Source organism: Topomyia yanbarensis, chromosome 2 (genome assembly GCF_030247195.1).
Source record: "Topomyia yanbarensis strain Yona2022 chromosome 2, ASM3024719v1, whole genome shotgun sequence".
Classification (NCBI taxonomy): domain Eukaryota; kingdom Metazoa; phylum Arthropoda; class Insecta; order Diptera; family Culicidae; genus Topomyia; species Topomyia yanbarensis.
In genome coordinates, this window is record NC_080671.1 from 142,207,790 (window position 1) to 142,220,426 (window position 12,637).

The 12,637-nt window shown below is 37.1% G+C and overlaps 1 protein-coding gene across 3 annotated transcripts in view; it reads left to right on the forward strand.

Annotated features, from left to right (window-relative positions):
• Positions 1-1,696: 1,696 nt before the first annotated feature.
• LOC131681588 (inositol-pentakisphosphate 2-kinase) overlaps positions 1,697-12,637 on the forward strand; it is a 348,483-nt gene continuing 337,542 nt past the window's right edge. For all 3 annotated transcript variants that reach the window (XM_058962473.1, XM_058962476.1, XM_058962474.1), the window contains exon 1: positions 1,697-2,347. The gene's annotated coding sequence lies outside the window, so the exon portion shown is untranslated. The remainder of the gene's footprint in view (positions 2,348-12,637) is intronic.

Genomic DNA, 12,637 nt, shown 5'->3' on the forward strand with positions numbered 1-12,637 from the left:
AAATCACCGTCACTTTTTCAAAAGCACCATTCCGCCCGGTCAATTGTTTTTCTACCAACTATTGTGCATGATTTGAATTGTGATAATCTAATAAATCGACTGATTTTCTTCCTTTAGAGGAATAAATCTAGAGCTTTTTTTCATTACATCATATCTAACAGAAACGTCAAACGGAGAAAATTGCCTTCAAAAATTTCCTTGCAGCTTTTAAATTTTTTTAACAATTAAAGCATACAGAAGGCTATTAAATCTACTATCACCTCGGCATTTACTCATTGCAGGATCGTATAAGCATATAACATGTTTTTCGCGAAAATAATAGGGAGATAATTGATAACTATTATTTTATTACATTTTGCCGATCCCTTTTGCTATTATGCTCTTTTACATATGCGGTCTTGGCAATACCGTTTGTAGATGGTACACTTTACTGTGACGTTTTGAGAGACGGGCTTGTAGTTGTGATATATTTCATGTGCTGTATTGCAACCGAGAGTGTAGATATGAGGTTTAGCATTGGCAAAGCATACTAACTACAGTCGACTTGGAGAAACATCACAACGCAAAACATCACATCTACAAAATATTAGCAAAGCTTTGGTATACTATATGTGACATTTTGAATTAAGATTAAATAACCATATAAAGAGTTATCATTTTTCTCTATTATTTGTGGACGATAAAGAGTCAATGCTTAGCTTTTATTTGGCATAATAAACTTAGTTTGTTTACATTTGATAGTTATTACGTTTTGAATAAACGGTATAGAAATGTTTTATATGGATAAACCGGTGACAAAGTTGAACGCATTTTTTCCAACGCATACTATTCGTGTAGACGCTCACCGAAAGTTCTTTGAACCTTAACCGATTGTAATTTCAAATAATAACGTTTTCGTTTTTACAACAAAATATTTTAACCCGTCAGACCAAAAGGAATATTAGGTGGCCTCTACACGCATAAGTTTCCCATGTACTAAGAAAATCCTTACACTTATGGGACAATTATGCGTAGTGCTTTAACGAGGCAAACTAATATTTGTTTGGTCCTATGGGTTAATATTTTTTCGGTTGATAGAAAACGCCACTATTTGAAAATAGTATAAATAAAAGCACTATAATAATAGAAAATTTGACAGTTGTGAAATTTCCCAGTCGACCGACCAAATCGGATGCTTCGAGGTCGACCGATTAGTTGACCGACTAAGTTGGGTTTCATCGGTAAACAACATCCGTCGGCATATTAAACACCAGATTTAATCTGTGTAAATCTGGTTCCAATTTTTAAACTACCAAGTAATCGACCGATTTAGTAGGTTGAAATAGACCGATTTCAACAGATTTCGTCGGTCATATTTAATCGGTTGTCGCGTCGGCAGACTCCCATGTTAAACTCCCATAAGAGTTGGTGCAACAATCGACCAATTAATTGGTGGCATAGTCGGCCGATTGTGCCGACGCAAGCCGATTTAGTCGGTGGGAAAATCGGGAGGATTTTCTATGGGGATGTTATCATGAAAAATACCAAAAAAAAAACAATCTGTTCGCCGAGGTATCTATCGCGAAGAGGCACCCTGTGAATTTGGTGAATATAATTATTGGTAGCGTTTTGGTAACGGTAGTGTTTTGGTAACGGTTAGAGTACGCAGCCTGTTTTATAGTTGTCAAATATTTTGACATGATCTGTCAGGCGTCGTCGAAACAAAAATCGCTTCAACTCCGCTCCACTATCAATAATCGTTGCAGTCAACAAAAAAACAATCTTTAAGTGCAGTGCAGTGATAAGAAGAAATATCTATACGGATGAAAAGGAGAAAAATTCGACGCTTTTCCTGTGAGCTGCAGTAATACTTTTTCAACCAGAACAGGAAGTATACGATAATGTCGCAATCGATTATGTGTTCACTTGTTTTGTTTATTCGCGTGTATAGTGTAATTGCAATATTGTAATTTTTTAATTGCACGATAACCTGTTTGTTTAATCATTACACAGGTGCAAATGAATGTAATGTTGTATTTAGTAATCTTTCCTGTGAATCGGTGCAGTGCATTTTCATCCCATTCGTTAATAAAAAATTAAAAAAAAATTTAAATCGGGGTCCTGTGTTGTGAGTGAAGAATATTCCTTGAGCTTTGATGGGATAACCGCATTAGTGAAGTTGCTACCTAAATGTATCTCCGGTCATATCTTGTTTGGTGCTGCTTGAAAAGTCAAAACTTCACCTTTGTTGGGCCGTATTTTAAAATCGAATTGAAGTCCTACTTTAGTGAATAAGGTTGAGTTCAACTTGTGTGAACATATTGTGTAATCTACCCCGTCAGGCGTTCTGGAACCTTTCGTGAATCGGGTGAGTGATAACAGTTGGTATATGTACACAAATGTAACCCTGAATTTATATGAAAAAATAGTATGTTATTTTTAGAAAAAAAAAACTAAATTACGCCTCTAATTTTGAATACTGTGATTAGTGACAAAACAAATGGAAAATCAGTGCGATAAAATTGTGTAATTGATACTAAAACTTGTTTTGCGATAATAGGAAATTACAAGGTCATATTGCCTTATGTCAATTACTTATGTTATTCTAGAATTGTTGAGTGCTTTGTTGCATTATTGAGTCTTGTTCGATGAATGCTAGATTCACACCGTAATATCGAACTTATCATAATATGTTATTTCTTCACACAAACTATGTACTATGTAATTCAAGCAAGAACCAAAAGACGGGCGGATTTCGTATCAACTCCTATATTGCATTCCAGTGAAGCTTTGTGGGTTTATATCCCTTCTTTTAATGAAGTCTGATGTTGCAGACGAACATGCGGAGCGAACGACGCACGTCAGTTTACGACTGAATTGAAATACAGTAGCATATCGAAGACCCTGGGCATAATATCTAATTTCAACTGTGAAGCTAGCGCCATTAAAAAAATGTTGATGAACGTACAGAAATATCTAATTACGATCAAGCTGATTCTCTAGCATTCGATGTCAGTGAAAGTTGACGTATCCGAGCTTTTGAGTCAGTGGGTCTTGCGACAGCTAACTCACTGATTGCGTATGAGACGAACACCTTGGCATACGTGGTAGGGTTCGCATAATCAAAAATGATTCAAAGAAAATGCCGTGATTTGTTGAATTTCCCTCTCGATAGTAAACATAGAAATCATGCAAATTACCTATTTTGTCAACTAAAACATTACTTCAAAACGAATGAATTCACGTATTCAAATCAGCTTGCTTAAGAAATTGGTCTGATTTTGCATATCATGAAAGTTTCTTTCCGAAAGCCTTTTGAGTGTGCAGTCAAGATTACGTGCATACGTCGATTTTGACAATTATTTGTCGATTGCAAGGGTTTGTTATCTCTCCTTGAATAAATTCGTATGCTATCTACTCAACACATTCATAAATGGTCAGGTGATTGAAATGCAAGCAAAAATAAATAGTGCCGTCGAGCTGGTGGCAAAAGGAATGGAAAGGCTAAAATAATGAACATTGCAATACTCGCAAAGAGGTGAAAATAGTGATGTAACATTACTCTAGTTTGCGGGTCTGGATCACTAATGATCAATCAAAGCAGCTTTGACCACATTGGCCACCTATGACGGTTCATGACGCCCCCGGGGAACCCGCCAAGTTCCTAAGCTAATATAACACCCATTCCTCAACGAATTCTCTACCGATTTTTACAATCTTGTTTTCAAATGAAAGATACAGTAATGCCATTGACTGCTGCTGAATTTCATTCGGTTTTGACTCTTGCTTCCGGAGTTACAGGGGTGTTAGTAAGGATACACTGGAATTTCCCATATAAATCGGTACAATCGTAATACCTCAGAGGCTAAAAACTATTGAAATGGTCACCAAATTACTTCTAATCGCAGATCTAGATCAGACAATCAAATATTCTTTGAATATAGTGTCCACTATCGACGATTCCGGAAGTCCGGAATTCCGGGCATATTCCACAATTAAAGTCACATCGCACAGTGGCTGGAGGCTGGCCAAAACCTCAAAAATTTATTTTTGAAATATTGATATTTTATATTTTTCCTAAATGTCTCATGTATTGAATGGTGTATATTCCAAATTTTATGATCATTGGATGAGAACACGATTTTTAACATTAGTTTAAACATAGCAAAGTCCGGACTTTTTAATGATTTTCATTTCCGAAACCACCATTACTCTGTTCACTTCAAATGCATGTTGCTCTTTTGATTTTGGTCCGATTTTAGCACAACTAGTTTCATTGTGTAGAGGAACGAAAGAACTTGGTTAGTGAATAAAATAAATTAAGTAAATTTGCTTGGAACTATGACTTTTTAGTTCAAATATGTTTGAGGTGGTCAGATCAAAAATACTTTTTTCACTAATGTATTCTGAACAAATTTCGGAATCATTTCGGAACGGTCACATAGTACACATTTTGTGGTAAATAACCTCTACTTTTCGAATATCATGGTCTCGTTCTCCGCCTAGATGCGCAAAAAGGTTTAAGGAGATTTTGAAGCTTTGTTGCTGATATGGAGGCGCAGGGTGTTTTGTGTAAAATAGTTAGACAATCTACAGTAAACCAACACGTTATACAATAGATTTAAAGTATTGTTCTTCATTTTTATGATATTGCTGACATTGGTGAACAGTAACGGAAAATCTATCATAAAAATGGGATCATAGTTATAAGAAAGGTTCAATGACACTGTATGGAAAAATTCATTTAATATTTTACGACTTTTGACATCAAAAATGAGCTCAGCACCTCAAAATTAGCTTAAATTGTGATTTTCACCCAAATTAGGTAACATTTGAGGTTTTGCCCGACTTTTGTTTGAAGACCCACCACTGTGCATCGCGATGCGCTTCCACAGGCAGCACTTTAAATGACTCCTATTATATTTTGAAAACAAACGTTATGTCGATCGTTGGATTTGTTTATCAAACGATGTGCATTTCGAAACAAAGAGATGAAATAATTCTAAAGCTTGTTTTACTCATACATATACTCTAGAATGGACCTTACACAATCACGATTGAACTAAATTCTGACGAAAATCAAATTTCTTTTTTGATAGATGTACAATACTTATCTCCTTCAACTCACGCATGAGTAATGTTTATTTACATTGCACGATTGGTCTGCTCAATAAGGTATTTTTGGCTTCACACTATTCGTCTCTTTCCCTATTCTCTTTGGGGATTTCAAATCCCGTGAAAACACAAAAATGACAGTTTTCATGAAGTGTAAACCCAACTACAGGAAACATCAGGAGATTTTAAAACTTTCCACACAGAAATCCGGCCGGGAGCAATTCAACACAAATTGTTTCTGACGGGGGAAATTGTATTTTTATTATGTTTAAAATTATGTGCTATTTTGATACTGTTGTTGCTTTTTAGAAGCAGCAGAACTTTTGTTTTGACAGTTTGGAGGGATCCCGACGGAAAATTTTCCCTGATCAAATCCTGACACAAATCCTGTGATCGATTTCCCGAACTGCACAGAAAAAAAATATTGGTAAAAGTAAGAGTGTTCCGCTCTCAGCAAAAAACAACCAACGCCTACTATTAGGTTGAAAGTAAAACTTTTAAATAAATCAAGAATAATAATCAAAGTAAATGTTTTCCATTTAAGGCTCAAGTTACCTCAAGGCTTGGTAGTGTGCGTAAGAAAAATTGTTCTCAGCTTTGCCACCAGATTATCCATTTAAACCTTTTCAAAACTCTAAAAGAAGAATATCAGTCGATTTATTAGATCGTCACGATTCAATTCATGCAAAATACCTGCCGGAAAAGCCATCGGCTTAGCTGAATGGTGCTTTTGAAAATGTGGCTGTGGTTTTTTCATTGCGCTGTTGTGTTGCGTACCCCAGCACGGTGTGGTAGTGTGACAAAAAATCACAGCCACATTTTCTAAAGCACCATTTAGCGAAACCGATAGTTTTTCCAGCAGCTATTTTGTATGATTTGAATCGTTGTGATCTGATAAATCGGCTGATATTCTTCTTTTAGAGTTTTGAAAAGGTTTAAATGTATAATCCGGTGGCAAAGCTGAACACAATTTTTCCTACCCATACTACCCAGCGTTCAAAACTAACACATGCTCAAAAAAGGTAACTTGAACCTTAAGCAAATGAAGAATAGTACTCAAAACAAAAGTTTTATTTTTAAACTAAGAGTATGCGTTGGTTGTTTTTTGCCAAGAGTGAACCACTCTTATTTTTACCAACATTTTTTTTCTGTGTGTGTAAACTAGTCATGGAACGAAAACGCCAAATTTAGAAATCATTTGTTCTCCAGATTAAAAATAAAATCAATCTGTTTTATTTGTGATCGGTTATCACAATTAATTTTTACTGTCAAAATATTGTTTTTTGGGAAGCTTCTAGTTAATTTCTGAATACAGATTTTCGATTCAGAATTTTTCTCCCGCGATACAGATTTCCAGATTTTTTCACGAAAAAATACAGATTTCAATGTGGCAGCCCTGTTGACGAGAGCAGTTGGTGGGGAAAGACGGCATATTCCTTTGGTTAGGCCATTAGAAGCCGGACGGAAAGGAAAAGCTCATGCACGGCACGAGAACGAGCGAGAAAGCGATAGTAGTGCATATTAGCGCGATTATAAAAATATCTGTCGGTCGGTTTTTCTCATCATTCGTATTCGTTCAAGTTCAAGCACTAGCAAGCAGCCAGTCCACCGAAGGAAAGCAGTTGGCGATGACGGTCGGAAAAAGTGCCCCAGCTACTGGTCACTCATCGCAACCCGATCAGGAACTGTCGCCCTGCAAGAATTTCGCCCCAACTAAAGGGCAACAGAGAAACTAATCTGTGTTCTAATAAGAGTTAAACTGGCTCACCGTGTCCGCGGGGAGTGCGTCTGAATTATGCTCCCGCAATAAAACAATAAACGGTTCTTTACAGGACCAATTAATTGTGTTCTAATAAGAGTTAAACTGAAATTTACATTTTATGGTGTATAACAAATAATTTTCAGAAAGCTATATAAGAAATACGATGTGTGGAAAGAAAGAAAGAGAATTTAAATTATCCTCTCGCTCGTTTTCGTGCACTGCTTTTCCATTCCTTTCTGCTGCTAATACCATCATAACTAAAACGAATGTGCGTATTCTCCCACCATCCCAAGGCCAGTGTTGCCACAATTGCATGTCGCTATTACAATGTGAATTATTTTATTGAACTATTTGGCAGCTTCCGTTGATTAACTGCGTAAATCGATTTGTTTGTGCAGCTCCTTGCTAGTAGCAAACTAAATATCCTTTATCAGCGCTAACAAATAACACAAAAGAATTTAAATTTGTGAAAATCTTTTCCTTCCTTCTTCTCAAATCTGCAACATTCTTTGAAAATATTGTTGGAATGTTGTTATTGAAAAACTGAACATGCAAGTTTGCTAGCACTGGCTGCTAGATTGAAGGCGATGGAAAGACAGAATATTCGTTTTGGTTATGCTAGTATTGGTAGCCGAACGGAAAGGAAAGGCACAGGAATGGCACGAAAACGAGCGAGAGAGCGATAGTAGTGCTTTCTCGTGTTTTCATATATGAATATTGGTCGGTCGGTTTTTCTCATCATTCGTAGGGATGGGCGATACTGAAAAAAGTATCGATACTTCGGTATCGCGATACTTTGGATTATTACGATACTGAGTATCGATGTATCGGAGGAAAAGTATCGATACTTTCAATACTATCGATCGGTAATAAACAAATGCATATTTAAAATTTGTTAAAATCTGTAATTTAAAAAAAATAAGTTGTGTTTATCTATGAATGTTAATTGGAGAAACCTACAATAATCCAAAATGATAATTTATTCTGAAATTTAAAAGAATGGGAAACTGCAAAATTTGAAAATGAAATGAGGAAAAACAAACATTAGAAACTGTAAAGAATACATGATGTCATCAACAGAAAAGATGTACCCGTTTTAGTTTACTATGCAATAGTGCCTTTCACTAGGATTCCATGGTTGGCTATGTTTACTATAACTTTAAAATATTTGTATTGGACTGTCACAATTTTTTTAACCATCAGTAATCGTGGGCTGCAAAGCCAAGCAATATAATATTAATTTCAAATGGTTTAATTTTAAAAGAATAAATTGGATTACAATGGGTCGGTGGTGTTCCTCGTGCTGTTTCCATAAAACAATTTTCTGATGTCCGTGCCTCATAAGGGAAGAGCAATAGTATCGTAGAGATCAATCTGCTTCCTTATCTCATTTTCGCACAGATCTGAAGTCAAAAAGCGCACCGCTTGCTAATAGCATACAAACAAACAATACCACCCGCGCCGCTCTAACGTGTACGCGTAACATATATATATATAATTCTCCCATTACGAGAAAACACAATCGCGATTGACTTTTGGCAGACCCGTCTTAGAGCTACAGTGCGCGAGGTGGAACAGTTAATCAAGGTGAAAATGGAACTTGTTCTTACAGAAATTTCACACATACAACTATATCATACGAGACAAGTAGGGCTAATAATGTTTAACTCCTTAGCCGAGGCAGAAAGCTTCGTAGCGAAGAACAACATGCAACACGACGGAGAATATCAAAACGTCAAAAACAAAATGCCCGTGTGTATGGACCTTGATCTGACAGAAATTCGCTTTCACGATTTGCCACCTCGCACTAGTAATGATTATATTAAAAGATTCATATAGCAGTATGGAGAAGTGGAATCCGTCACAAATGGCCCTTTGGAGAAACTTTTTTCCCTGGCATTCTCAACGGTGTTCGGGTGGTGCGAATGCGGCTGAACCAACCTATACCGTCTTACTGGACTTTCGAGGGTGGATCATATCCTATGCACATATTCTAGGCAGACGCCCACGTGTCAGTTCTGTAATCAGACGGCACACTACGGTAAGCCATGTACCAAAATAATTAAAGAATTCATCTCTTCTGAAACCAACACCGCCAAACAGCCTTCGACATCTGCTGATACACCACAGACAGCTGGCCAACAAATTAATACCGGACGAACAATATTCCACGATATCGCCAAGCTAATAGTTAACATACCTAGGGAAGAAATAAACAAGAAATAAGACGGCTATGCAAAGTGTGTGTGTGTATGTGTGTGTGAAACCTATCCCATCTCCCACTGGCTGGCGGCGGTTTACAGAAAAAAGATACATGCATGCAAATAATTTGATTCCAGGGTTTGGGTAGGTGCTAGCTCAATTGATTTGCTAAATCCATTAACCATTTCGTATACAGGGCAAACCGTTTTCCGAGGCAATCGTTCCATCAACCAGCCCCGCCTTAATGTAATGTTTGTATCAAATGGATTTTAACATTACAATAAGACTTTCGATTCCTTACATGACGTAAGAAATTGATACGTATTTAGTGTATTTAATTGAATATAATATAATTCATATATAAATTAGATTATATGTATAGAAAAATATACCAGTTTTTCTATTTTACCAATGATACACAGAGAACTTCATGCAGTCTTCGACAGCATATCCCTCCATCCTCACCGCACGCATTGGATATACTCGGTCCATCCACCCGACGAATACTCACCTGAAGTATACTCTAGAAAATACATAAAAATCACAGCAGAATAAGAGGCCGAAATAGAAAACATGGAAGGTCTGCATATGTCTGTTTCAGTATGCACCGAGGAACAAAAACACGCAGAGCCCACACAGCCCCTACTCACGTCGCTCACACTTCGCCGCGATTCCCATGCACCCCACAGAATACACCTCCAGCAAGCACCCAACGAGTTAACAGGCTGAATACGCCCAACGCACAAATTCTACAGCGGAAAGAACGAGACAGGCAAAAAACTGCCATCGATGATCAAATAAAGCTCTCCGTGTAGTGTGCATACTACCCACTTTTCAGTGGGTTCGTCCGTCTCGCTTTTGTAATAGCTTGGTTCTTCTCACACTCTCGTTCGCAGCAATAGCGTTCGTACAGAAGTGATGAGCGGCGGACGTGGAGGTGTATTCGTTATATTCGTACGTTCCGTTTGTCTCCCCTCCTGATGATGCTTCTGCGAGGAAGAAAAACCTTCGAAAAACGCTTTTATGAGTCGTCCCACGTCAGGAATCTATTTTCTTCAACGTATCCCATATTGTCCGACGATCCTTTGGTACTTTTTCCCAGCTAATAAACACTCAGAAACGTCCCGAAATGGCAGCAATTTATGGAAGAGTTTTTCACTTCACACGCGACGAACCGACCGACTCAAGTTTCGAAATTTTCTCAATAAGACGGCTATGCCAAAGTCATCCGAAAACACAAAAAGTACCAAACATGTAACAGCGAAAATCAAAGCTCCAGCGACGGCGACATGGACGTAAACACGAGCGAGAGAGAAGGCAAATGGAATAATCAGCAAGCTGCAGAGGGCCAATCTGACCATTGCTCCTAACCAAGAAAGAAATTAATTCAAGAAACGGAAAGCGTGCGCTCGCAATAGACGGCAGCAACAATATATGGCTTTTTGTTCTATTAGTTTTGATGAATTGTAATTTATTTCCTGAATTGTATATTATATTTAGAAAAGTCGAATGGTCGTTGTGGTTAAAACCTTAATAAATAAACAAACAAACAAAAAAATAATAAATAAACAAATAAATCATTTATCAAAATCAATGGCTGTGGGTTCAGACTTGGGTTGGCCATCATGGTGTTGCACGTAACTCGTAGGAAGAATTCTTATTGCCAAGTATTGTGCCTATGATTGCTTCAAACACCAAAACTCGTTGGCGCTCAAAATTTTCAATATGGTTTTAATATTGGCCTTGGGAAAATTTACGGATCTGACTTATATAGATATTCCATAATTGACCAAGACAACACAGTTCATTTTTCCGGAATATAAAATTAAGAAATTCGATAGGAGTCTATGGTGAAATGGTATAATGCGACTTTATTTTTGCCATAAGGTCATTTCCACCGGAACTTCCGGCATTGTCGATACATTGTGTCCAAAACCTGTTTTAATCCACATAGTGGTGCAATTGTGCCTTTCTCATTTGTCCAAACTACGATTCCATGGCTGGTTATGTTCAATAAATGGTGGAAATGTATATTACACATTCAGTACGATTTGCACATACATACCATGGATCGACAGCCACGATCTTGAGATGCTATGTGTCAACACTGAAACATCGCTTGAAACCAGCGGCGGATCAAAGAAGAGGATCCGGGGGGTCCGGACCCTGCCGAAAATATTCAACTTGTTAAGAAATTTTAAACTAGTTTCAATTTTTAAGTAGCAACCCCTCACTGGATACTCCTACCTACGCCTAAAAAAGTAAAAAAAGAATCGACCGGCATTAGCTTGACGATTTTTAGAGTAATTGCATAACCTTTCTATATGAGAAAGGCAAAAAGCTGCCAAAGTCCAAAAAAGTCAATCCTCGCCAAAAATTTTTTTTTCGAGATTATATCAAATCTCGACGTTTCATTTATTTTAAAGACATTTGGCATCAAAAATACAAATTCGATTTGGAAATTTTCCCCTACTCCCACCTTAGAGAATTTTTCATTTCAGTTTATATGGGAATTTGCTGTGTGGTCGCACTCTTCAACCGCTAATTCCGGAACCAGAAGTCCAATCAACAAAAAAATCAATAGCAGCCGATGGGAAGGTTGTACCTTTCATTTGTGACCATTTGTGCAAAGCGGTCCAGCCATCTCTGAGAAACAGAGGTGACATTTTTTTCCACATACACACATACGCACACACATACACTCACACATACATTTTCCGATCTCGACGAGCTGAGTCGAATGGCATATGACATTCGGCACTCCGGGCCGGGATTAGGTTGACGATTTTTAGAGTGATTGCATAACCTTTCTATATGAGAAAGGCAAAAATACCTATTTTAACACTCGGAATACCAAGGGGGTAAAAAAAATGGGAACGCTTACTTTGACCGGTCATATCTCAGCTGTTACATAATCGATTTTAAATCTGTCTTCACCACTATAAAGGTATGTCTTTTGTGAACACGTCGAATTAAAATAGAAGAATAGAGTTGTCTACCGTAAGTTACAGTAAAAAGAGTATAACAAAGTCAGTGAGAAAAAAATGGGAACGCTTCTTTGACTTGCCATATCTTAGCTGTTTGCTCACCAATTTTAATTCTTTCTTCACCATTGGATAGGTAAATCTTTTATAAAAACAGTGAACAAAGAATGATGGAAATCAAATTTGTATATCTGAAATAATTGTAAAAACAGTAATTGAGAGTCAGTACAGACGAAATGACTTTTTCTGTTCAAACAATCGTATCACGACCGTTTGTCAACCAATTTCAATTTTCCTTACACCAATGCAATCCTTAGAGCTTCTAGACTTGTAATATATGCAATAAATAGTAGATTTTCAAAAATTACTATACTTTTTCGAGTTTTTAGGAGATAGGATTTTTACAATGTACTTAGCATACGGTTGATTGAAATTCTTTGCGACTTGTTAGATTTACGGTTTGAAAATTACCTGTTTACTCAATAGTTCTACATATTATACATGGATATTATTATATCAAAATGTTTGCACGGACGTGGAGAAACACATTATTGTATGTAAGTTACTAAATAATAGAGTGTGTTAGGACGATTCA